Source organism: Apostichopus japonicus, chromosome 20 (assembly GCF_037975245.1).
Source record: "Apostichopus japonicus isolate 1M-3 chromosome 20, ASM3797524v1, whole genome shotgun sequence".
Classification (NCBI taxonomy): Eukaryota; Metazoa; Echinodermata; class Holothuroidea; order Aspidochirotida; family Stichopodidae; genus Apostichopus; species Apostichopus japonicus.
In genome coordinates this window covers 9,257,522-9,285,383 of record NC_092580.1, presented here as the reverse complement: position 1 = coordinate 9,285,383, position 27,862 = coordinate 9,257,522, and positions in this window count along the sequence as shown.

Genomic DNA, 27,862 nt, shown 5'->3' with positions numbered 1-27,862 from the left:
GGATCTTTGACGTCACCGGAAGTCCATATATTTTGGTGGAGGTCGAAGGTCATTTGAGGTCACCAGGGAAGAAATGGTGACGAACTTTGTAAACGCGATATCTCAGGCATGGAAAGTCGGACCAACTTCATGGTCGGGGTGCACGTGGATCTTTGACGTCACCGGAAGTCCATATATTTTGGTGGAGGTCGAAGGTCATTTGAGGTCACCAGGGAAGAAATGGTGACGAACTTTGTAAACGCGATATCTCAGGCATGGAAACTCGGACCAACTTCATAGTCGGGGTGCACGTGGATTCTAGGGATCACCGGAAGTCAATATAATTTGGTTCCGGTCGAAAGTCATTTGAGGTCACCAGGGAAGAAATGGTGACGAACTTTGTAAACGCGATATCTCAGGCATGGAAACTCGGACCAACTTCATAGTCGGGGTGCACGTGGATCCTAGGGATCACCGGAAGTCAATATATTTTGGTTACGGTCGAAAGTCATTTGAGGTCACCAGGGAATAAATGGTGACGAACTTTGTAAACGCGATATCTCAGGCATGGAAACTCGGACCAACTTCATAGTCGCGGTGCACGTGGATCCTAGGGATCACCGGAAGTCCAAGGATTTTGGTTCCGGTCGAAAGTCATTTGAGGTCACCAGGGAAGAAATGGTGACGAACTTTGTAAACGCGATATCTCAGGCATGGAAACTCGGACCAACTTCATAGTCGAGGTGCACGTGGATCCTAGGGATCACCGGAAGTCCAAGGATTTTGGTTCCGGTCGAAGGTCATTTGAGGTCACCAGGGAAGAAATGGTGACGAACTTTGAAAACGCGATATCTCAGGCATGGAAACTCGGACCAACTTCATAGTCGCGGTGCACGTGGATCCTAGAGATCACCGGAAGTCCAAGGATTTTGGTTCCGGTCGAAGGTCATTTGAGGTCACCAGGGAAGAAATGGTGACGAACTTTGTAAACGCGATATCTCAGGCATGGAAACTCGGACCAACTTCATAGTCGAGGTGCACGTGGATCCTAGGGATCACCGGAAGTCCAAGGATTTTGGTTCCGGTCGAAGGTCATTTGAGGTCACCAGGGAAGAAATGGTGACGAACTTTGAAAACGCGATATCTCAGGCATGGAAACTCGGACCAACTTCATAGTCGCGGTGCACGTGGATCCTAGAGATCACCGGAAGTCCAAAGATTTTGGTTCCGGTCGAAGGTCATTTGAGGTCACCAGGGAAGAAATGGTGACGAACTTTGTAAACGCGATATCTCAGGCATGGAAACTCGGACCAACTTCATAGTCGCGGTGCACGTGGATCCTAGAGATCACCGGAAGTCCAAGGACTTTGGTTCCGGTCGAAGGTCATTTGAGGTCACCAGGGAAGAAATGGTGACGAACTTTGTAAACGCGATATCTCAGGCATGGAAACTCGGACCAACTTCATAGTCGCGGTGCACGTGGATCCTAGAGATCACCGGAAGTCCAAGGATTTTGGTTCCGGTCGAAGGTCATTTGAGGTCACCAGGGAAGAAATGGTGACGAACTTTGTAAACGCGATATCTCAGGCATGGAAACTCGGACCAACTTCATAGTCGGGGTGCCCGTGGATCCTAGGGATCACCGGAAGTCCAAGGATTTTGGTTCCGGTCGAAGGTCATTTGAGGTCACCAGGGAAGAAATGGTGACGAACTTTGTAAACGCGATATCTCAGGCATGGAAAGTCGGACCAACTTCATAGTCAGGGTGCACGTGGATCTTTGACGTCACCGGAAGTCCATAGATTTTGGTGGAGGTCGAAGGTCATTTGAGAACACCAGGGAAGAAATGGTGACGTACTTTGTAAACGCGATATCTCAGGCATGGAAACTCGGACCAACTTCATAGTCGGGGTGCACGTAGATCTTTTACGTCACCGGAAGTCCATAGATTTTGGTTCCGGTCGAAGGTCATTTGAGGTCACCAGGGAAGAAATGGTGACGAACTTTGTAAACGCGATATCTCAGGCATGGAAACTCGGACCAACTTCATAGTCGGGGTGCACGTGGATCTTTGACGTCACCGGAAGTCCATAGATTTTGGTTCCGGTCGAAGGTCATTTGAGGTCACCAGGGAAGAAATGGTGACGAACTTTGTAAACGCGATATCTCAGGCATGGAAACTCGGACCAACTTCATAGTCGGGGTGCACGTGGATCTTTGACGTCACCGGAAGTCCATAGATTTTGGTTCCGGTCGAAGGTCATTTGAGGTCACCAGGGAAGAAATGGTGACGAACTTTGTAAACGCGATATCTCAGGCATGGAAACTCGGACCAACTTCATAGTCGGGGTGCACGTGGATCTTTGACGTCACCGGAAGTCCATAGATTTTGGTTCCGGTCGAAGGTCATTTGAGGTCACCAGGGAAGAAATGTTGACGAACTTTGTAAACGCGATATCTCAGGCATGGAAACTCGGACCAACTTCATAGTCGGGGTGCACGTGGATCCTAGGGATCACCGGAAGTCCAAGGATTTTGGTTCCGGTCGAAGGTCATTTGAGGTCACCAGGGAAGAAATGGTGACGAACTTTGTAAACGCGATATCTCAGGCATGGAAACTCGGACCAACTTCATAGTCGCAATGCACGTGGATCCTAGGGATCACCGGAAGTCCAAGGATTTTGGTTCCGGTCGAAGGTCATTTGAGGTCACCAGGGAAGAAATGGTGACGAACTTTGTAAACGCGATATCTCAGGCATGGAAACTCGGACCAACTTCATAGTCGCGGTGCACGTGGATCCTAGGGATCACCGGAAGTCTATTGATTTTGCTTCCGGTCGAAGGTCATTTGAGGTCACCAGGGAAGAAATGGTGACGAACTTTGTAAACGCGATATCTCAGGCATGGAAAGTCGGACCAACTTCATGGTCGGGGTGCACGTGGATCTTTGACGTCAACGGAAGTCCATATATTTTGGTGGAGGTCGAAGGTCATTTGAGGTCACCAGAGAAGAAATGGTGACGAACTTTGTAAACGCGATATCTCAGGCATGGAAAGTCGGACCAACTTCATGGTCGGGGTGCACGTGGATCTTTGACGTCACCGGAAGTCCATATATTTTGGTGGAGGTCGAAGGTCATTTGAGGTCACCAGGGAAGAAATGGTGACGAACTTTGTAAACGCGATATCTCAGGCATGGAAAGTCGGACCAACTTCATGGTCGGGGTGCACGTGGATCTTTGACGTCACCGGAAGTCCATATATTTTGGTGGAGGTCGAAGGTCATTTGAGGTCACCAGGGTAGAAATGGTGACGAACTTTGTAAACGCGATATCTCAGGCATGGAAAGTCGGACCAACTTCATGGTCGGGGTGCACGTGGATCTTTGACGTCACCGGAAGTCCATATATTTTGGTGGAGGTCGAAGGTCATTTGAGGTCACCAGGGAAGAAATGGTGACGAACTTTGTAAACGCGATATCTCAGGCATGGAAAGTCGGACCAACTTCATGGTCGGGGTGCACGTGGATCTTTGACGTCACCGGAAGTCCATATATTTTGGTGGAGGTCGAAGGTCATTTGAGGTCAACAGGGAAGAAATGGTGACGAACTTTGTAAACGCGATATCTCAGGCATGGAAACTCGGACCAACTTCATAGTCGGGGTGCCCGTGGATCCTAGGGATCACCGGAAGTCCAAGGATTTTGGTTCCGGTCGAAGGTCATTTGAGGTCACCAGGGAAGAAATGGTGACGAACTTTGTAAACGCGATATCTCAGGCATGGAAAGTCGGACCAACTTCATAGTCAGGGTGCACGTGGATCTTTGACGTCACCGGAAGTCCATAGATTTTGGTGGAGGTCGAAGGTCATTTGAGAACACCAGGGAAGAAATGGTGACGTACTTTGTAAACGCGATATCTCAGGCATGGAAACTCGGACCAACTTCATAGTCGGGGTGCACGTGGATCTTTGACGTCACCGGAAGTCCATAGATTTTGGTTCCGGTCGAAGGTCATTTGAGGTCACCAGGGAAGAAATGGTGACGAACTTTGTAAACGCGATATCTCAGGCATGGAAACTCGGACCAACTTCATAGTCGGGGTGCACGTGGATCTTTGACGTCACCGGAAGTCCATAGATTTTGGTTCCGGTCGAAGGTCATTTGAGGTCACCAGGGAAGAAATGGTGACGAACTTTGTAAACGCGATATCTCAGGCATGGAAACTCGGACCAACTTCATAGTCGGGGTGCACGTGGATCTTTGACGTCACCGGAAGTCCATAGATTTTGGTTCCGGTCGAAGGTCATTTGAGGTCACCAGGGAAGAAATGGTGACGAACTTTGTAAACGCGATATCTCAGGCATGGAAACTCGGACCAACTTCATAGTCGGGGTGCACGTGGATCTTTGACGTCACCGGAAGTCCATAGATTTTGGTTCCGGTCGAAGGTCATTTGAGGTCACCAGGGAAGAAATGTTGACGAACTTTGTAAACGCGATATCTCAGGCATGGAAACTCGGACCAACTTCATAGTCGGGGTGCACGTGGATCTTTGACGTCACCGGAAGTCCATAGATTTTGGTTCCGGTCGAAGGTCATTTGAGGTCACCAGGGAAGAAATGGTGACGAACTTTGTAAACGCGATATCTCAGGCATGGAAACTCGGACCAACTTCATAGTCGGGGTGCACGTGGATCCTAGAGATCACCGGAAGTCCATAGATTTTGGTTCCGGTCGAAGGTCATTTGAGGTCACCAGGGAAGAAATGGTGACGAACTTTGTAAACGAGATATCTCAGGCATGGAAACTCGGACCAACTTCATAGTCGCGGTGCACGTGGATCCTAGGGATCACCGGAAGTCCATCGATTTTGGTTACGGTCGAAGGTCATTTGAGGTCACCAGGGAAGAAATGTTGACGAACTTTGTAAACGCGATATCTCAGGCATGGAAACTCGGACCAACTTCATAGTCGGGGTGCACGTGGATCCTAGGGATCACCGGAAGTCCAAGGATTTTGGTTCCGGTCGAAGGTCATTTGAGGTCACCAGGGAAGAAATGGTGACGAACTTTGTAAACGCGATATCTCAGGCATGGAAACTCGGACCAACTTCATAGTCGCGGTGCACGTGGATCCTAGGGATCACGGGAAGTCCAAGGATTTTGATTCCGGTCGAAGGTCATTTGAGGTCACCAGGGAAGAAATGGTGACGAACTTTGTAAACGCGATATCTCAGGCATGGAAACTCGGACCAACTTCATAGTCGCGGTGCACGTGGATCCTAGGGATCACCGGAAGTCTATTGATTTTGCTTCCGGTCGAAGGTCATTTGAGGTCACCAGGGAAGAAATGGTGACGAACTTTGTAAACGCGATATCTCAGGCATGGAAAGTCGGACCAACTTCATGGTCGGGGTGCACGTGGATCTTTGACGTCACCGGAAGTCCATATATTTTGGTGGAGGTCGAAGGTCATTTGAGGTCACCAGGGTAGAAATGGTGACGAACTTTGTAAACGCGATATCTCAGGCATGGAAAGTCGGACCAACTTCATGGTCGGGGTGCACGTGGATCTTTGATGTCACCGGAAGTCCAAATTATTTGGTGGAGGTCGAAGGTCATTTGAGGTCACCAGGGAAGAAATGGTGACGAACTTTGTAAACGCGATATCTCAGGCATGGAAAGTCGGACCAACTTCATGGTCGGGGTGCACGTGGATCTTTGACGTCACCGGAAGTCCATATATTTTGGTGGAGGTCGAAGGTCATTTGAGGTCAACAGGGAAGAAATGGTGACGAACTTTGTAAACGCGATATCTCAGGCATGGAAACTCGGACCAACTTCATAGTCGGGATGCACGTGGATCCTAGAGATCACCGGAAGTCCATTGATTTTGCTTCCGGTCGAAGGTCATTTGAGGTCACCAGGGAAGAAATGGTGACGAACTTTGTAAACGCGATATATCAGGCATGGAAAGTCGGACCAACTTCATGGTCGGGGTGCACGTGGATCTTTGACGTCACCGGAAGTCCATATATTTTGGTGGAGGTCGAAGGTCATTTGAGGTCACCAGGGAAGAAATGGTGACGAACTTTGTAAACGCGATATCTCAGGCATGGAAACTCGGACCAACTTCATAGTCGGGGTGCACGTGGATCCTAGGGATCACCGGAATACCGAAGATTTTGGTTCCGGTCGAAGGTCATTTGAGGTCACCAGGGAAGAAATGGTGACGAACTTTGTAAACGCGATATCTCAGGCATGGAAAGTCGGACCAACTTCGTAGTCGGGGTGCACGTGGATCCTAGGGATCACCGGAATACCGAAGATTTTGGTTCCGGTCGAAGGTCATTTGAGGTCACCAGGGAAGAAATGGTGACGAACTTTGTAAACGCGATATCTCAGGCATGGAAACTCGGACCAACTTCATAGTCTGGGTGCACGTGGATCCTAAGGATCACCGGAAGTCCATAGATTTTGGTTCCGGTCGAAGGTCATTTGAGGTCACCAGGGAAGAAATGGTGACGAACTTTGTAAGCGCGATATCTCAGGCATGGAAAGTCGGACCAACTTCATAGTCGGGGTGCACGTGAATCCTAGGGATCAACGGAAGTCCATTGATTTTGCTTCCGGTCGAAGATCATTTGAGGTCACCAGGGAAGAAATGGTGACGAACTTTGTAAACGCGATATCTCAGGCATGGAAGGTCGGACCAACTTCATAGTCGGGATGCACGTGGATCCTAGGGATCACCGGAAGTCCATTGATTTTGCTTCCGGTCGAAGGTCATTTGAGGTCACCAGGGAAGAAATGGTGACGAACTTTGTAAACGCGATATCTCAGGCATGGAAACTCGGACCAACTTCATAGTCGGGGTGCACGTGGATCCTAGGGATCACCGGAAGTCCATAGATTTTGGTTCCGGTCGAAGGTCATTTGAGGTCACCAGGGAAGAAATGGTGACGAACTTTGTAAACGCGATATCTCAGGCATGGAAACTCGGACCAACTTCATAGTCTGGGTGCACGTGGATCCTAAGGATCACCGGAAGTCCATAGATTTTGGTTCCGGTCGAAGGTCATTTGAGGTCACCAGGGAAGAAATGGTGACGAACTTTGTAAACGCGATATCTCAGGCATGGAAACTCGGACCAACTTCATAGTCTGGGTGCACGTGGATCCTAAGGATCACCGGAAGTCCATAGATTTTGGTTCCGGTCGAAGGTCATTTGAGGTCACCAAGGAAGAAATGGTGACGAACTTTGTAAACGCGATATCCCAGGCATGGAAACTCGGACCAACTTCATAGTCGGGGTGCACGTGGATCCTAGAGATCACCGGAAGTCCAAGGATTTTGGTTCCGGTCGAAGGTCATTTGAGGTCACCAGGGAAGAAATGGTGACGAACTATGTAAACGCGATATCTCAGGCATGGAAACTCGGACCAACTTCATAGTCGGGGTGCACGTGGATCCTAGGGATCACCGGAATTCCATCGATTTTGGTTCCGGTCGAAGGTCATTTGAGGTCACCAGGGAAGAAATGGTGACGAACTTTGTAAACGCGATATCTCAGGCATGGAAACTCGGACCAACTTCATAGTCGGGGTGCACGTGGATCCTAGGGATCACCGGAAGTCCATCGATTTTGGTTCCGGTCGAAGGTCATTTGAGGTCACCAGGGAAGAAATGGTGACGAACTTTGTAAACGCGATATCTCAGGCATGGAAAGTCGGACCAACTTCATAGTCGGGGTGCACGTGGATCTTTGACGTCACCGGAAGTCCATAGATTTTGGTTCCGGTCGAAGGTCATTTGAGGTCACCAGGGAAGAAATGGTGACGAACTTTGTAAACGCGATATCTCAGGCATGGAAACTCGGACCAACTTCATAGTCGGGGTGCACGTGGATCTTAAGGATCACCGGAAGTCCATAGATTTTGCTTCCGGTCGAAGGTCATTTGAGGTCACCAGGGAAGAAATGGTGACGAACTTTGTAAACGCGATATCTCAGGCATGGAAACTCGGACCAACTTCATAGTCGGGGTGCACGTGGATCCTAGGGAGCACCGGAAGTCCATAGATTTTGGTTCCGGTCGAAGGTCATTTGAGGTCAACAGGGAAGAAATGGTGACGAACTTTGTAAACGCGATATCTCAGGCATGGAAACTCGGACCAACTTCATAGTCGGGGTGCACGTGGATCCTAAGGATCACCGGAAGTCCATTGATTTTGCTTCCGGTCGAAGGTCATTTGAGGTCACCAGGGAAGAAATGGTGACGAACTTTGTAAACGCGATAATTCAGGCATGGAAACTCGGACCAACTTCATGGTCGTAGTGCACGTGGATCCTAGGGATCACCGGAAGTCCATATATTTTGGTTCCGGTCGAAGGCCATTTGAGGTCACCAGGGAAGAAATGGTGACGAACTTTGTAAACGCGATATCTCAGGCATGGAAACTCGGACCATCTTCATAGTCGGGGTGCACGTGGATCCTAGGGATCACCGGAAGTCCATATATTTTGGTTCCGGTCGAAGAACATTTGAGGTCACCAGTGAAGAAATGGTAACGAACTTTGTAAACGCGATATCTCAGGCATGGAAACTCGGACCAACTTCATAGTCGTAGTGCACGTGGATCTTTGACGTCACCGGAAGTCCATAGATTTTGGTTCCGGTCGAAGGTCATTTGAGGTCACCAGGGAAGAAATGGTGACGAACTTTGTAAACGCGATATCTCAGGCATGGAAACTCGGACCATCTTCATAGTCGGGGTGCACGTGGATCCTAGGGATCACCGGAAGTCCATATATTTTGGTTCCGGTCGAAGAACATTTGAGGTCACCAGGGAAGAAATGGTGACGAACTTTGTAAACGCGATATCTCAGGCATAGAAACTCGGACCAACTTCATAATCAAGGTGCACGTGGATCTTTGACGTCACCGGAAGTCCATAAATTTTGGTTCCGGTCGAAGGTCATTTGAGGTCACCAGGGAAGAAATGGTGACGAACTTTGTAAACGCGATATCTCAGGCATGGAAACTCGGACCAACTTCATAGTCGGGGTACACGTGGATCCTAGGGATCACCGGAAGTCCATAGATTTTGGTTCCGGTCGAAGGTCATTTGAGGTCACCAGGGAAGAAATGGTGACGAACTTTGTAAACGCGATATCTCAGGCATGGAAGGTCGGACCAACTTCATAGTCGGGATGCACGTGGATCCTAGGGATCACCGGAAGTCCATTGATTTTGCTTCCGGTCGAAGGTCATTTGAGGTCACCAGGGAAGAAATGGTGACGAACTTTGTAAACGCGATATCTCAGGCATGGAAGGTCGGACCAACTTCATAGTCGGGGTGCACGTGGATTTTAAGGATCACCGGAAGTCCAAGGATTTTGGTTCCGGTCGAAGGTCATTTGAGGTCACCAGGGAAGAAATGGTGACGAACTTTGTAAACGCGATATCTCAGGCATGGAAACTCGGACCAACTTCATAGTCGGGGTGCACGTGGATCCTAGAGATCACCGGAAGTCCATAGATTTTGGTTCCGGTCGAAGGTCATTTGAGGTCACCAGGGAAGAAATGGTGACGAACTTTGTAAACGCGATATCTCAGGCATGGAAACTCGGACCAACTTCATAGTCGGGGTGCACGTGAATCCTAGGGATCACCGGAAGTCCATAGATTTTGGTTCCGGTCGAAGGTCATTTGAGGTCACCAGGGAAGAAATGGTGACGAACTTTGTAAACGCGATATCTCAGGCATGGAAGGTCGGACCAACTTCTTAGTCGGGGTGCACGTGGATCTTTGACGTCACCGGAAGTCCATTGATTTTGCTTCCGGTCGAAGGTCATTTGAGGTCACCAGGGAAGAAATGGTGACGAACTTTGTAAACGCGATATCTCAGGCATGGAAACTCGGACCAACTTCATAGTCGGGGTGCACGTGGATCATAGGGATCACCGGAAGTCCATGGATTTTGGTTCCGGTCGAAGGTCATTTGAGGTCACCAGGGAAGAAATGGTGACGAACTTTGTAAACGCGATATCTCAGGCATGGAAACTCGGACCAACTTCATAGTCGGGGTGCACGTGGATCATAGGGATCACCGGAAGTCCATGGATTTTGGTTCCGGTCGAAGGTCATTTGAGGTCACCAGGGAAGAAATGGTGACGAACTTTGTAAACGCGATATCTCAGGCATGGAAACTCGGACCAACTTCATAGTCGGGGTGCACGTGGATCCTAGGGATCACCGGAAGTCCATGGATTTTGGTTCCGGTCGAAGGTCATTTGAGGTCACCAGGGAAGAAATGGTGACGAACTTTGTAAACGCGATATCTCAGGCATGGAAACTCGGACCAACTTCATAGTCGGGGTGCACGTGGATCCTAGGGATCACCGGAAGTCCATAGATTTTGGTTCCGGTCGAAGGTCATTTGAGGTCACCAGGGAAGAAATGGTGACGAACTTTGTAAACGCGATATCTCAGGCATGGAAACTCGGACCAACTTCGTAGTCGGGGTACACGTGGATCCTAGGGATCACCGGAAGTCCATAGATTTTGGTTCCGGTCGAAGGTCATTTGAGGTCACCAGGGAAGAAATGGTGACGAACTTTGTAAACGCGATATCTCAGGCATGGAAACTCGGACCAACTTCGTAGTCGGGGTACACGTGGATCCTAGGGATCACCGGAAGTCCATAGATTTTGGTTCCGGTCGAAGGTCATTTGAGGTCACCAGGGAAGAAATGGTGACGAACTTTGTAAACGCGATATCTCAGGCATGGAAACTCGGACCAACTTCATAGTCGGGATGCACGTGGATCCTAGGGATCACCGGAAGTCCATTGATTTTGCTTCCGGTCGAAGGTCATTTGAGGTCACCAGGGAAGAAATGGTGACGAACTTTGTAAACGCGATATCTCAGGCATGGAAGGTCGGACCAACTTCATGGTCGGGGTGCACGTGGATCCTAAGGATCACCGGAAGTCCAAGGATTTTGGTTCCGGTCGAAGGTCATTTGAGGTCACCAGGGAAGAAATGGTGACGAACTTTGTAAACGCGATATCTCAGGCATGGAAACTCGGACCAACTTCATAGTCGGGGTGCACGTGGATCTTTGACGTCACCGGAAGTCCATTGATTTTGCTTCCGGTCGAAGGTCATTTGAGGTCACCAGGGAAGAAATGGTGACGAACTTTGCAAACGCGATATCTCAGGCATGGAAACTCGGACCAACTTCATGGTCGTAGTGCACGTGGATCCTAGGGATCACCGGAAGTCCATATATTTTGGTTCCGGTCGAAGGCCATTTGAGGTCACCAGGGAAGAAATGGTGACGAACTTTGTAAACGCGATATCTCAGGCATGGAAACTCGGACCATCTTCATAGTCGGGGTGCACGTGGATCCTAGGGATCACCGGAAGTCCATAGATTTTGGTTCCGGTCGAAGGTCATTTGAGGTCACCAGGGAAGAAATGGTGACGAACTTTGTAAACGCGATATCTCAGGCATGGAAACTCGGACCAACTTCATAGTCTGGGTGCACGTGGATCCTAAGGATCACCGGAAGTCCATAGATTTTGGTTCCGGTCGAAGGTCATTTGAGGTCACCAGGGAAGAAATGGTGACGAACTTTGTAAACGCGATATCTCAGGCATGGAAACTCGGACCAACTTCATAGTCTGGGTGCACGTGGATCCTAAGGATCACCGGAAGTCCATAGATTTTGGTTCCGGTCGAAGGTCATTTGAGGTCACCAGGGAAGAAATGGTCACGAACTTTGTAAGCGCGATATCTCAGGCATGGAAAGTCGGACCAACTTCATAGTCGGGGTGCACGTGGATCCTAGGGATCACCGGAATACCGAAGATTTTGGTTCCGGTCGAAGGTCATTTGAGGTCACCAGGGAAGAAATGGTCACGAACTTTGTAAACGCGATATCTCAGGCATGGAAAGTCGGACCAACTTCATAGTCGGGGTGCACGTGGATCCTAGGGATCACCGGAATACCGAAGATTTTGGTTCCGGTCGAAGGTCATTTGAGGTCACCAGGGAAGAAATGGTGACGAACTTTGTAAACGCGATATCTCAGGCATGGAAACTCGGACCAACTTCATAGTCGGGGTGCACGTGGATCCTACGGATCAACGGAAGTCCATTGATTTTGGTTCCGGTCGAAGGTCATTTGAGGTCACCAGGGAAGAAATGGTGACGAACTTTGTAAACGCGATATCTCAGGCATGGAAGGTCGGACCAACTTCATAGTCGGGATGCACGTGGATCCTAGGGATCACCGGAAGTCCATTGATTTTGCTTCCGGTCGAAGGTCATTTGAGGTCACCAGGGAAGAAATGGTGACGAACTTTGTAAACGCGATATCTCAGGCATGGAAACTCGGACCAACTTCATAGTCGGGGTGCACGTGGATCCTAGGGATCACCGGAAGTCCATAGATTTTGGTTCCGGTCGAAGGTCATTTGAGGTCACCAGGGAAGAAATGGTGACGAACTTTGTAAACGCGATATCTCAGGCATGGAAACTCGGACCAACTTCATAGTCTCGGTGCACGTGGATCCTAAGGATCACCGGAAGTCCATAGATTTTGGTTCCGGTCGAAGGTCATTTGAGGTCACCAGGGAAGAAATGGTGACGAACTTTGTAAACGCGATATCTCAGGCATGGAAACTCGGACCAACTTCATAGTCTGGGTGCACGTGGATCCTAAGGATCACCGGAAGTCCATAGATTTTGGTTCCGGTCGAAGGTCATTTGAGGTCACCAGGGAAGAAATGGTGACGAACTTTGTAAACGCGATATCTCAGGCATGGAAACTCGGACCAACTTCATAGTCGGGGTGCACGTGGATCCTAGGGATCACCGGAATACCGAAGATTTTGGTTCCGGTCGAAGGTCATTTGAGGTCACCAGGGAAGAAATGGTGACGAACTTTGTAAACGCGATATCTCAGGCATGGAACTCGGACCAACTTCATAGTCGGGGTGCACGTGGATCCTAGGGATCACCGGAAGTCCAAGGATTTTGGTTCCGGTCGAAGGTCATTTGAGGTCACCAGGGAAGAAATGGTGACGAACTTTGTAAACGCGATATCTCAGGCATGGAAACTCGGACCAACTTCATAGTCGGGGTGCACGTGGATCCTAGAGATCACCGGAAGTCCAAGGATTTTGGTTCCGGTCGAAGGTCATTTGAGGTCACCAGGGAAGAAATGGTGACGAACTTTGTAAACGCGATATCTCAGGCATGGAAACTCGGACCAACTTCATAGTCGGGGTGCACGTGGATCCTAGAGATCACCGGAAGTCCAAGGATTTTGGTTCCGGTCGAAGGTCATTTGAGGTCACCAGGGAAGAAATGGTGACGAACTTTGTAAACGCGATATCTCAGGCATGGAAACTCGGACCAACTTCATGGTCGGGGTGCACGTGGATCCTAGAGATCACCGGAAGTCCAAGGATTTTGGTTCCGGTCGAAGGTCATTTGAGGTCACCAAGGAAGAAATGGTGACGAACTTTGTAAACGCGATATCCCAGGCATGGAAACTCGGACCAACTTCATAGTCGGGGTGCACGTGGATCCTAGAGATCACCGGAAGTCCAAGGATTTTGGTTCCGGTCGAAGGTCATTTGAGGTCACCAGGGAAGAAATGGTGACGAACTATGTAAACGCGATATCTCAGGCATGGAAACTCGGACCAACTTCATAGTCGGGGTGCACGTGGATCCTAGGGATCACCGGAATTCCATCGATTTTGGTTCCGGTCGAAGGTCATTTGAGGTCACCAGGGAAGAAATGGTGACGAACTTTGTAAACGCGATATCTCAGGCATGGAAACTCGGACCAACTTCATAGTCGGGGTGCACGTGGATCCTAGGGATCACCGGAAGTCCATCGATTTTGGTTCCGGTCGAAGGTCATTTGAGGTCACCAGGGAAGAAATGGTGACGAACTTTGTAAACGCGATATCTCAGGCATGGAAAGTCGGACCAACTTCATAGTCGGGGTGCACGTGGATCTTTGACGTCACCGGAAGTCCATAGATTTTGGTTCCGGTCGAAGGTCATTTGAGGTCACCAGGGAAGAAATGGTGACGAACTTTGTAAACGCGATATCTCAGGCATGGAAACTCGGACCAACTTCATAGTCGGGGTGCACGTGGATCTTAAGGATCACCGGAAGTCCATAGATTTTGCTTCCGGTCGAAGGTCATTTGAGGTCACCAGGGAAGAAATGGTGACGAACTTTGTAAACGCGATATCTCAGGCATGGAAACTCGGACCAACTTCATAGTCGGGGTGCACGTGGATCCTAGGGAGCACCGGAAGTCCATAGATTTTGGTTCCGGTCGAAGGTCATTTGAGGTCAACAGGGAAGAAATGGTGACGAACTTTGTAAACGCGATATCTCAGGCATGGAAACTCGGACCAACTTCATAGTCGGGGTGCACGTGGATCCTAGGGATCAACGGAAGTCCATTGATTTTGCTTCCGGTCGAAGGTCATTTGAGGTCACCAGGGAAGAAATGGTGACGAACTTTGTAAACGCGATATCTCAGGCATGGAAGGTCGGACCAACTTCATAGTCGGGGTGCACGTGGATCCTACGGATCACCGGAAGTCCATATATTTTGGTTCCGGTCGAAGGTCATTTGAGGTCACCAGGGAAGAAATGGTGACGAACTTTGTAAACGCGATATCTCAGGCATGGAAGGTCGGACCAACTTCATAGTCGGGGTGCACGTGGATCCTAAGGATCACCGGAAGTCCAAGGATTTTGGTTCCGGTCGAAGGTCATTTGAGGTCACCAGGGAAGAAATGGTGACGAACTTTGTAAACGCGATATCTCAGGCATGGAATCTCGGACCAACTTCATAGTCGGGGTGCACGTGGATCCTAGAGATCACCGGAAGTCCATATATTTTGGTTCCGGTCGAAGGCCATTTGAGGTCACCAGGGAAGAAATGGTGACGAACTTTGTAAACGCGATATCTCAGGCATGGAAACTCGGACCAACTTCATAGTCGGGGTGCACGTGAATCCTAGGGATCACCGGAAGTCCATAGATTTTGGTTCCGGTCGAAGGCCATTTGAGGTCACCAGGGAAGAAATGGTGACGAACTTTGTAAACGCGATATCTCAGGCATGGAAGGTCGGACCAACTTCATAGTCGGGGTGCACGTGGATCCTAGGGATCACCGGAAGTCCATATATTTTGCTTCCGGTCGAAGGTCATTTGAGGTCACCAGGGAAGAAATGGTGACGAACTTTGTAAACGCGATATCTCAGGCATGGAAGGTCGGACCAACTTCATAGTCGGGGTGCACGTGGATCCTAGGGATCACCGGAAGTCCATAGATTTTGGTTCCGGTCGAAGGTCATTTGAGGTCACCAGGGAAGAAATGGTGACGAACTTTGTAAACGCGATATCTCAGGCATGGAAAGTCGGACCAACTTCATGGTCGGGGTGCACGTGGATCTTTGACGTCACCGGAAGTCCATATATTTTGGTTCCGGTCGAAGGTCATTTGAGGTCACCAGGGAAGAAATGGTGACGAACTTTGTAAACGCGATATCTCAGGCATGGAAAGTCGGACCAACTTCATGGTCGGGGTGCACGTGGATCTTTGACGTCACCGGAAGTCCATATATTTTGGTGGAGGTCGAAGGTCATTTGAGGTCACCAGGGAAGAAATGGTGACGAACTTTGTAAACGCGATATCTCAGGCATGGAAGGTCGGACCAACTTCATAGTCGGGGTGCACGTGGATCCTAGGGATCACCGGAAGTCCATAGATTTTGGTTCCGGTCGAAGGTCATTTGAGGTCACCAGGGAAGAAATGGTGACGAACTTTGTAAACGCGATATCTCAGGCATGGAAAGTCGGACCAACTTCATGGTCGGGGTGCACGTGGATCTTTGACGTCACCGGAAGTCCATATATTTTGGTGGAGGTCGAAGGTCATTTGAGGTCACCAGGGAAGAAATGGTGACGAACTTTGTAAACGCGATATCTCAGGCATGGAAAGTCGGACCAACTTCATGGTCGGGGTGCACGTGGATCCTAGAGATCACCGGAAGTCCAAGGATTTTGGTTCCGGTCGAAGGTCATTTGAGGTCACCAGGGAAGAAATGGTGACGAACTATGTAAACGCGATATCTCAGGCATGGAAACTCGGACCAACTTCATAGTCGGGGTGCACGTGGATCCTAGGGATCACCGGAATTCCATCGATTTTGGTTCCGGTCGAAGGTCATTTGAGGTCACCAGGGAAGAAATGGTGACGAACTTTGTAAACGCGATATCTCAGGCATGGAAACTCGGACCAACTTCATAGTCGGGGTGCACGTGGATCCTAGGGATCACCGGAAGTCCATCGATTTTGGTTCCGGTCGAAGGTCATTTGAGGTCACCAGGGAAGAAATGGTGACGAACTTTGTAAACGCGATATCTCAGGCATGGAAAGTCGGACCAACTTCATAGTCGGGGTGCACGTGGATCTTTGACGTCACCGGAAGTCCATAGATTTTGGTTCCGGTCGAAGGTCATTTGAGGTCACCAGGGAAGAAATGGTGACGAACTTTGTAAACGCGATATCTCAGGCATGGAAACTCGGACCAACTTCATAGTCGGGGTGCACGTGGATCTTAAGGATCACCGGAAGTCCATAGATTTTGCTTCCGGTCGAAGGTCATTTGAGGTCACCAGGGAAGAAATGGTGACGAACTTTGTAAACGCGATATCTCAGGCATGGAAACTCGGACCAACTTCATAGTCGGGGTGCACGTGGATCCTAGGGAGCACCGGAAGTCCATAGATTTTGGTTCCGGTCGAAGGTCATTTGAGGTCAACAGGGAAGAAATGGTGACGAACTTTGTAAACGCGATATCTCAGGCATGGAAACTCGGACCAACTTCATAGTCGGGGTGCACGTGGATCCTAGGGATCAACGGAAGTCCATTGATTTTGCTTCCGGTCGAAGGTCATTTGAGGTCACCAGGGAAGAAATGGTGACGAACTTTGTAAACGCGATATCTCAGGCATGGAAGGTCGGACCAACTTCATAGTCGGGGTGCACGTGGATCCTACGGATCACCGGAAGTCCATATATTTTGGTTCCGGTCGAAGGTCATTTGAGGTCACCAGGGAAGAAATGGTGACGAACTTTGTAAACGCGATATCTCAGGCATGGAAGGTCGGACCAACTTCATAGTCGGGGTGCACGTGGATCCTAAGGATCACCGGAAGTCCAAGGATTTTGGTTCCGGTCGAAGGTCATTTGAGGTCACCAGGGAAGAAATGGTGACGAACTTTGTAAACGCGATATCTCAGGCATGGAATCTCGGACCAACTTCATAGTCGGGGTGCACGTGGATCCTAGAGATCACCGGAAGTCCATATATTTTGGTTCCGGTCGAAGGCCATTTGAGGTCACCAGGGAAGAAATGGTGACGAACTTTGTAAACGCGATATCTCAGGCATGGAAACTCGGACCAACTTCATAGTCGGGGTGCACGTGAATCCTAGGGATCACCGGAAGTCCATAGATTTTGGTTCCGGTCGAAGGCCATTTGAGGTCACCAGGGAAGAAATGGTGACGAACTTTGTAAACGCGATATCTCAGGCATGGAAGGTCGGACCAACTTCATAGTCGGGGTGCACGTGGATCCTAGGGATCAACGGAAGTCCATATATTTTGCTTCCGGTCGAAGGTCATTTGAGGTCACCAGGGAAGAAATGGTGACGAACTTTGTAAACGCGATATCTCAGGCATGGAAGGTCGGACCAACTTCATAGTCGGGGTGCACGTGGATCCTAGGGATCACCGGAAGTCCATAGATTTTGGTTCCGGTCGAAGGTCATTTGAGGTCACCAGGGAAGAAATGGTGACGAACTTTGTAAACGCGATATCTCAGGCATGGAAAGTCGGACCAACTTCATGGTCGGGGTGCACGTGGATCTTTGACGTCACCGGAAGTCCATAAATTTTGGTTCCGGTCGAAGGTCATTTGAGGTCACCAGGGAAGAAATGGTGACGAACTTTGTAAACGCGATATCTCAGGCATGGAAACTCGGACCAACTTCATAGTCGGGGTACACGTGGATCCTAGGGATCACCGGAAGTCCATAGATTTTGGTTCCGGTCGAAGGTCATTTGAGGTCACCAGGGAAGAAATGGTGACGAACTTTGTAAACGCGATATCTCAGGCATGGAAGGTCGGACCAACTTCATAGTCGGGATGCACGTGGATCCTAGGGATCACCGGAAGTCCATTGATTTTGCTTCCGGTCGAAGGTCATTTGAGGTCACCAGGGAAGAAATGGTGACGAACTTTGTAAACGCGATATCTCAGGCATGGAAGGTCGGACCAACTTCATAGTCGGGGTGCACGTGGATTTTAAGGATCACCGGAAGTCCAAGGATTTTGGTTCCGGTCGAAGGTCATTTGAGGTCACCAGGGAAGAAATGGTGACGAACTTTGTAAACGCGATATCTCAGGCATGGAAACTCGGACCAACTTCATAGTCGGGGTGCACGTGGATCCTAGAGATCACCGGAAGTCCATAGATTTTGGTTCCGGTCGAAGGTCATTTGAGGTCACCAGGGAAGAAATGGTGACGAACTTTGTAAACGCGATATCTCAGGCATGGAAACTCGGACCAACTTCATAGTCGGGGTGCACGTGAATCCTAGGGATCACCGGAAGTCCATAGATTTTGGTTCCGGTCGAAGGTCATTTGAGGTCACCAGGGAAGAAATGGTGACGAACTTTGTAAACGCGATATCTCAGGCATGGAAGGTCGGACCAACTTCTTAGTCGGGGTGCACGTGGATCTTTGACGTCACCGGAAGTCCATTGATTTTGCTTCCGGTCGAAGGTCATTTGAGGTCACCAGGGAAGAAATGGTGACGAACTTTGTAAACGCGATATCTCAGGCATGGAAACTCGGACCAACTTCATAGTCGGGGTGCACGTGGATCATAGGGATCACCGGAAGTCCATGGATTTTGGTTCCGGTCGAAGGTCATTTGAGGTCACCAGGGAAGAAATGGTGACGAACTTTGTAAACGCGATATCTCAGGCATGGAAACTCGGACCAACTTCATAGTCGGGGTGCACGTGGATCATAGGGATCACCGGAAGTCCATGGATTTTGGTTCCGGTCGAAGGTCATTTGAGGTCACCAGGGAAGAAATGGTGACGAACTTTGTAAACGCGATATCTCAGGCATGGAAACTCGGACCAACTTCATAGTCGGGGTGCACGTGGATCCTAGGGATCACCGGAAGTCCATAGATTTTGGTTCCGGTCGAAGGTCATTTGAGGTCACCAGGGAAGAAATGGTGACGAACTTTGTAAACGCGATATCTCAGGCATGGAAACTCGGACCAACTTCGTAGTCGGGGTACACGTGGATCCTAGGGATCACCGGAAGTCCATAGATTTTGGTTCCGGTCGAAGGTCATTTGAGGTCACCAGGGAAGAAATGGTGACGAACTTTGTAAACGCGATATCTCAGGCATGGAAACTCGGACCAACTTCGTAGTCGGGGTACACGTGGATCCTAGGGATCACCGGAAGTCCATAGATTTTGGTTCCGGTCGAAGGTCATTTGAGGTCACCAGGGAAGAAATGGTGACGAACTTTGTAAACGCGATATCTCAGGCATGGAAACTCGGACCAACTTCATAGTCGGGATGCACGTGGATCCTAGGGATCACCGGAAGTCCATTGATTTTGCTTCCGGTCGAAGGTCATTTGAGGTCACCAGGGAAGAAATGGTGACGAACTTTGTAAACGCGATATCTCAGGCATGGAAGGTCGGACCAACTTCATGGTCGGGGTGCACGTGGATCCTAAGGATCACCGGAAGTCCAAGGATTTTGGTTCCGGTCGAAGGTCATTTGAGGTCACCAGGGAAGAAATGGTGACGAACTTTGTAAACGCGATATCTCAGGCATGGAAACTCGGACCAACTTCATAGTCGGGGTGCACGTGGATCTTTGACGTCACCGGAAGTCCATTGATTTTGCTTCCGGTCGAAGGTCATTTGAGGTCACCAGGGAAGAAATGGTGACGAACTTTGCAAACGCGATATCTCAGGCATGGAAACTCGGACCAACTTCATGGTCGTAGTGCACGTGGATCCTAGGGATCACCGGAAGTCCATATATTTTGGTTCCGGTCGAAGGCCATTTGAGGTCACCAGGGAAGAAATGGTGACGAACTTTGTAAACGCGATATCTCAGGCATGGAAACTCGGACCATCTTCATAGTCGGGGTGCACGTGGATCCTAGGGATCACCGGAAGTCCATATATTTTGGTTCCGGTCGAAGAACATTTGAGGTCACCAGTGAAGAAATGGTAACGAACTTTGTAAACGCGATATCTCAGGCATGGAAACTCGGACCAACTTCATAGTCGTAGTGCACGTGGATCTTTGACGTCACCGGAAGTCCATAGATTTTGGTTCCGGTCGAAGGTCATTTGAGGTCACCAGGGAAGAAATGGTGACGAATTTTGTAAACGCGATATCTCAGGCATGGAAGGTCGGACCAACTTCATAGTCGGGGTGCACGTGGATCCTAGGGATCACGGAAGTCCATAGATTTTGGTTCCGGTCGAAGGTCATTTGAGGTCACCAGGGAAGAAATGGTGACGAACTTTGTAAACGCGATATCTCAGGCATGGAAACTCGGACCAACTTCATAGTCGGGGTGCACGTGGATCCTAGAGATTACCGGAAGTCCATAGATTTTGGTTCCGGTCAAAGGTCATTTGAGGTCACCAGGGAAGAAATGGTGACGAACTTTGTAAACGCGATATCTCAGGCATGGAAACTCGGACCAACTTCATAGTCGGGGTGCACGTGAATCCTAGGGATCACCGGAAGTCCATAGATTTTGGTTCCGGTCGAAGGTCATTTGAGGTCACCAGGGAAGAAATGGTGACGAACTTTGTAAACGCGATATCTCAGGCATGGAAGGTCGGACCAACTTCATAGTCGGGGTGCACGTGGATCTTTGACGTCACCGGAAGTCCATTGATTTTGCTTCCGGTCGAAGGTCATTTGAGGTCACCAGGGAAGAAATGGTGACGAACTTTGCAAACGCGATATCTCAGGCATGGAAACTCGGACCAACTTCATGGTCGTAGTGCACGTGGATCCTAGGGATCACCGGAAGTCCATATATTTTGGTTCCGGTCGAAGGCCATTTGAGGTCACCAGGGAAGAAATGGTGACGAACTTTGTAAACGCGATATCTCAGGCATGGAAACTCGGACCATCTTCATAGTCGGGGTGCACGTGGATCCTAGGGATCACCGGAAGTCCATATATTTTGGTTCCGGTCGAAGAACATTTGAGGTCACCAGTGAAGAAATGGTAACGAACTTTGTAAACGCGATATCTCAGGCATGGAAACTCGGACCAACTTCATAGTCGTAGTGCACGTGGATCTTTGACGTCACCGGAAGTCCATAGATTTTGGTTCCGGTCGAAGGTCATTTGAGGTCACCAGGGAAGAAATGGTGACGAACTTTGTAAACGCGATATCTCAGGCATGGAAACTCGGACCATCTTCATAGTCGGGGTGCACGTGGATCCTAGGGATCACCGGAAGTCCATATATTTTGGTTCCGGTCGAAGAACATTTGAGGTCACCAGGGAAGAAATGGTGACGAACTTTGTAAACGCGATATCTCAGGCATGGAAACTCGGACCAACTTCATAATCAAGGTGCACGTGGATCTTTGACGTCACCGGAAGTCCATAAATTTTGGTTCCGGTCGAAGGTCATTTGAGGTCACCAGGGAAGAAATGGTGACGAACTTTGTAAACGCGATATCTCAGGCATGGAAACTCGGACCATCTTCATAGTCGGGGTGCACGTGGATCTTTGACGTCACCGGAAGTCCATATATTTTGGTTCCGGTCGAAGGTCATTTGAGGTCACCAGGGAAGAAATGGTGACGAACTTTGTAAACGCGATATCTCAGGCATGGAAAGTCGGACCAACTTCATGGTCGGGGTGCACGTAGATCTTTGACGTCACCGGAAGTCCATATATTTTGGTGGAGGTCGAAGGTCATTTGAGGTCACCAGGGAAGAAATGGTGACGAACTTTGTAAACGCGATATCTCAGGCATGGAAAGTCGGACCAACTTCATGGTCGGGGTGCACGTGGATCTTTGACGTCACCGGAAGTCCATATATTTTGGTGGAGGTCGAAGGTCATTTGAGGTCACCAGGGAAGAAATGGTGACGAACTTTGTAAACGCGATATCTCAGGTATGGAAAGTCGGACCAACTTCATGGTCGGGGTGCACGTGGATCTTTGACGTCACCGGAAGTCCATATATTTTGGTGGAGGTCGAAGGTCATTTGAGGTCACCAGGGTAGAAATGGTGACGAACTTTGTAAACGCGATATCTCAGGCATGGAAAGTCGGACCAACTTCATGGTCGGGGTGCACGTGGATCTTTGACGTCACCGGAAGTCCATATATTTTGGTGGAGGTCGAAGGTCATTTGAGGTCACCAGGGAAGAAATGGTGACGAACTTTGTAAACGCGATATCTCAGACATGGAAAGTCGGACCAACTTCATGGTCGGGGTGCACGTGGATCTTTGACGTCACCGGAAGTCCATATATTTTGGTGGAGGTCGAAGGTCATTTGAGGTCAACAGGGAAGAAATGGTGACGAACTTTGTAAACGCGATATCTCAGGCATGGAAACTCGGACCAACTTCATAGTCGGGATGCACGTGGATCCTAGAGATCACCGGAAGTCCATATATTTTGGTGGAGGTCGAAGGTCATTTGAGGTCACCAGGGAAGAAATGGTGACGAACTTTGTAAACGCGATATATCAGGCATGGAAAGTCGGACCAACTTCATGGTCGGGGTGCACGTGGATCTTTGACGTCACCGGAAGTCCATATATTTTGGTGGAGGTCGAAGGTCATTTGAGGTCACCAGGGAAGAAATGGTGACGAACTTTGTAAACGCGATATCTCAGGCATGGAAAGTCGGACCAACTTCATGGTCGGGGTGCACGTGGATCTTTGACGTCACCGGAAGTCCATATATTTTGGTTCCGGTCGAAGGTCATTTGAGGTCACCAGGGAAGAAATGGTGACGAACTTTGTAAACGCGATATCTCAGGCATGGAAACTCGGACCAACTTCATAGTCGGGGTGCACGTGGATCCTAGGGATCACCGGAATTCCATCGATTTTGGTTCCGGTCGAAGGTCATTTGAGGTCACCAGGGAAGAAATGGTGACGAACTTTGTAAACGCGTTATCTCAGGCATGGAAAGTCGGACCAACTTCATAGTCGGGGTGCACGTGGATCTTTGAGGTCACCGGAAGTCCAAGGATTTTGGTGGAGGTCGAAGGTCATTTGAGGTCACCAGGGAAGAAAAGGTGACGAACTTTGTAAACGCGATATCTCAGGCATGGAAACTCGGACCAGCTTCATAGTCGGGGTGCACGTGGATCCTAGGGATCACCGGAAGTCCATAGATTTTGGTTCCGGTCGAAGGTCATTTGAGGTCACCAGGGAAGAAATGGTGACGAACTTTGTAAACGCGATATCTCAGGCATGGAAGGTCGGACCAACTTCATAGTCGGGATGCACGTGGATCCTAGGGATCACCGGAAGTCCATTGATTTTGCTTCCGGTCGAAGGTCATTTGAGGTCACCAGGGAAGAAATGGTGACGAACTTTGTAAACGCGATATCTCAGGCATGGAAACTCGGACCAACTTCATAGTCGGGGTGCACGTGGATCCTAGGGATCACCGGAAGTCCATAGATTTTGGTTCCGGTCGAAGGTCATTTGAGGTCACCAGGGAAGAAATGGTGACGAACTTTGTAAACGCGATATCTCAGGCATGGAAACTCGGACCAACTTCATAGTCTGGGTGCACGTGGATCCTAAGGATCACCGGAAGTCCATAGATTTTGGTTCCGGTCGAAGGTCATTTGAGGTCACCAGGGAAGAAATGGTCACGAACTTTGTAAGCGCGATATCTCAGGCATGGAAAGTCGGACCAACTTCATAGTCGGGGTGCACGTGGATCCTAGGGATCACCGGAATACCGAAGATTTTGGTTCCGGTCGAAGGTCATTTGAGGTCACCAGGGAAGAAATGGTCACGAACTTTGTAAACGCGATATCTCAGGCATGGAAAGTCGGACCAACTTCATAGTCGGGGTGCACGTGGATCCTAGGGATCACCGGAATACCGAAGATTTTGGTTCCGGTCGAAGGTCATTTGAGGTCACCAGGGAAGAAATGGTGACGAACTTTGTAAACGCGATATCTCAGGCATGGAAACTCGGACCAACTTCATAGTCGGGGTGCACGTGGATCCTAGGGATCAACGGAAGTCCATTGATTTTGGTTCCGGTCGAAGGTCATTTGAGGTCACCAGGGAAGAAATGGTGACGAACTTTGTAAACGCGATATCTCAGGCATGGAAGGTCGGACCAACTTCATAGTCGGGATGCACGTGGATCCTAGGGATCACCGGAAGTCCATTGATTTTGGTTCCGGTCGAAGGTCATTTGAGGTCACCAGGGAAGAAATGGTGACGAACTTTGTAAACGCGATATCTCAGGCATGGAAACTCGGACCAACTTCATAGTCTCGGTGCACGTGGATCCTAAGGATCACCGGAAGTCCATAGATTTTGGTTCCGGTCGAAGGTCATTTGAGGTCACCAGGGAAGAAATGGTGACGAACTTTGTAAACGCGATATCTCAGGCATGGAAACTCGGACCAACTTCATAGTCTGGGTGCACGTGGATCCTAAGGATCACCGGAAGTCCATAGATTTTGGTTCCGGTCGAAGGTCATTTGAGGTCACCAGGGAAGAAATGGTGACGAACTTTGTAAACGCGATATCTCAGGCATGGAAACTCGGACCAACTTCATAGTCGGGGTGCACGTGGATCCTAGGGATCACCGGAATACCGAAGATTTTGGTTCCGGTCGAAGGTCATTTGAGGTCACCAGGGAAGAAATGGTGACGAACTTTGTAAACGCGATATCTCAGGCATGGAACTCGGACCAACTTCATAGTCGGGGTGCACGTGGATCCTAGGGATCACCGGAAGTCCAAGGATTTTGGTTCCGGTCGAAGGTCATTTGAGGTCACCAGGGAAGAAATGGTGACGAACTTTGTAAACGCGATATCTCAGGCATGGAAACTCGGACCAACTTCATAGTCGGGGTGCACGTGGATCCTAGAGATCACCGGAAGTCCAAGGATTTTGGTTCCGGTCGAAGGTCATTTGAGGTCACCAGGGAAGAAATGGTGACGAACTTTGTAAACGCGATATCTCAGGCATGGAAACTCGGACCAACTTCATAGTCGGGGTGCACGTGGATCCTAGAGATCACCGGAAGTCCAAGGATTTTGGTTCCGGTCGAAGGTCATTTGAGGTCACCAGGGAAGAAATGGTGACGAACTTTGTAAACGCGATATCTCAGGCATGGAAACTCGGACCAACTTCATGGTCGGGGTGCACGTGGATCCTAGAGATCACCGGAAGTCCAAGGATTTTGGTTCCGGTCGAAGGTCATTTGAGGTCACCAAGGAAGAAATGGTGACGAACTTTGTAAACGCGATATCCCAGGCATGGAAACTCGGACCAACTTCATAGTCGGGGTGCACGTGGATCCTAGAGATCACCGGAAGTCCAAGGATTTTGGTTCCGGTCGAAGGTCATTTGAGGTCACCAGGGAAGAAATGGTGACGAACTATGTAAACGCGATATCTCAGGCATGGAAACTCGGACCAACTTCATAGTCGGGGTGCACGTGGATCCTAGGGATCACCGGAATTCCATCGATTTTAGTTCCGGTCGAAGGTCATTTGAGGTCACCAGGGAAGAAATGGTGACGAACTTTGTAAACGCGATATCTCAGGCATGGAAACTCGGACCAACTTCATAGTCGGGGTGCACGTGGATCCTAGGGATCACCGGAAGTCCATCGATTTTGGTTCCGGTCGAAGGTCATTTGAGGTCACCAGGGAAGAAATGGTGACGAACTTTGTAAACGCGATATCTCAGGCATGGAAAGTCGGACCAACTTCATAGTCGGGGTGCACGTGGATCTTTGACGTCACCGGAAGTCCATAGATTTTGGTTCCGGTCGAAGGTCATTTGAGGTCACCAGGGAAGAAATGGTGACGAACTTTGTAAACGCGATATCTCAGGCATGGAAACTCGGACCAACTTCATAGTCGGGGTGCACGTGGATCTTAAGGATCACCGGAAGTCCATAGATTTTGCTTCCGGTCGAAGGTCATTTGAGGTCACCAGGGAAGAAATGGTGACGAACTTTGTAAACGCGATATCTCAGGCATGGAAACTCGGACCAACTTCATAGTCGGGGTGCACGTGGATCCTAGGGAGCACCGGAAGTCCATAGATTTTGGTTCCGGTCGAAGGTCATTTGAGGTCAACAGGGAAGAAATGGTGACGAACTTTGTAAACGCGATATCTCAGGCATGGAAACTCGGACCAACTTCATAGTCGGGGTGCACGTGGATCCTAGGGAGCACCGGAAGTCCATAGATTTTGGTTCCGGTCGAAGGTCATTTGAGGTCAACAGGGAAGAAATGGTGACGAACTTTGTAAACGCGATATCTCAGGCATGGAAACTCGGACCAACTTCATAGTCGGGGTGCACGTGGATCCTAGGGATCAACGGAAGTCCATTGATTTTGCTTCCGGTCGAAGGTCATTTGAGGTCACCAGGGAAGAAATGGTGACGAACTTTGTAAACGCGATATCTCAGGCATGGAAGGTCGGACCAACTTCATAGTCGGGGTGCACGTGGATCCTACGGATCACCGGAAGTCCATATATTTTGGTTCCGGTCGAAGGTCATTTGAGGTCACCAGGGAAGAAATGGTGACGAACTTTGTAAACGCGATATCTCAGGCATGGAAGGTCGGACCAACTTCATAGTCGGGGTGCACGTGGATCCTAAGGATCACCGGAAGTCCAAGGATTTTGGTTCCGGTCGAAGGTCATTTGAGGTCACCAGGGAAGAAATGGTGACGAACTTTGTAAACGCGATATCTCAGGCATGGAATCTCGGACCAACTTCATAGTCGGGGTGCACGTGGATCCTAGAGATCACCGGAAGTCCATATATTTTGGTTCCGGTCGAAGGCCATTTGAGGTCACCAGGGAAGAAATGGTGACGAACTTTGTAAACGCGATATCTCAGGCATGGAAACTCGGACCAACTTCATAGTCGGGGTGCACGTGAATCCTAGGGATCACCGGAAGTCCATAGATTTTGGTTCCGGTCGAAGGCCATTTGAGGTCACCAGGGAAGAAATGGTGACGAACTTTGTAAACGCGATATCTCAGGCATGGAAGGTCGGACCAACTTCATAGTCGGGGTGCACGTGGATCCTAGGGATCACCGGAAGTCCATATATTTTGCTTCCGGTCGAAGGTGATTTGAGGTCACCAGGGAAGAAATGGTGACGAACTTTGTAAACGCGATATCTCAGGCATGGAAGGTCGGACCAACTTCATAGTCGGGGTGCACGTGGATCCTAGGGATCACCGGAAGTCCATATATTTTGGTGGAGGTCGAAGGTCATTTGAGGTCACCAGGGAAGAAATGGTGACGAACTTTGTAAACGCGATATCTCAGGCATGGAAAGTCGGACCAACTTCATGGTCGGGGTGCACGTGGATCTTTGACGTCACCGGAAGTCCATATATTTTGGTGGAGGTCGAAGGTCATTTGAGGTCACCAGGGAAGAAATGGTGACGAACTTTGTAAACGCGATATCTCAGGCATGGAAAGTCGGACCAA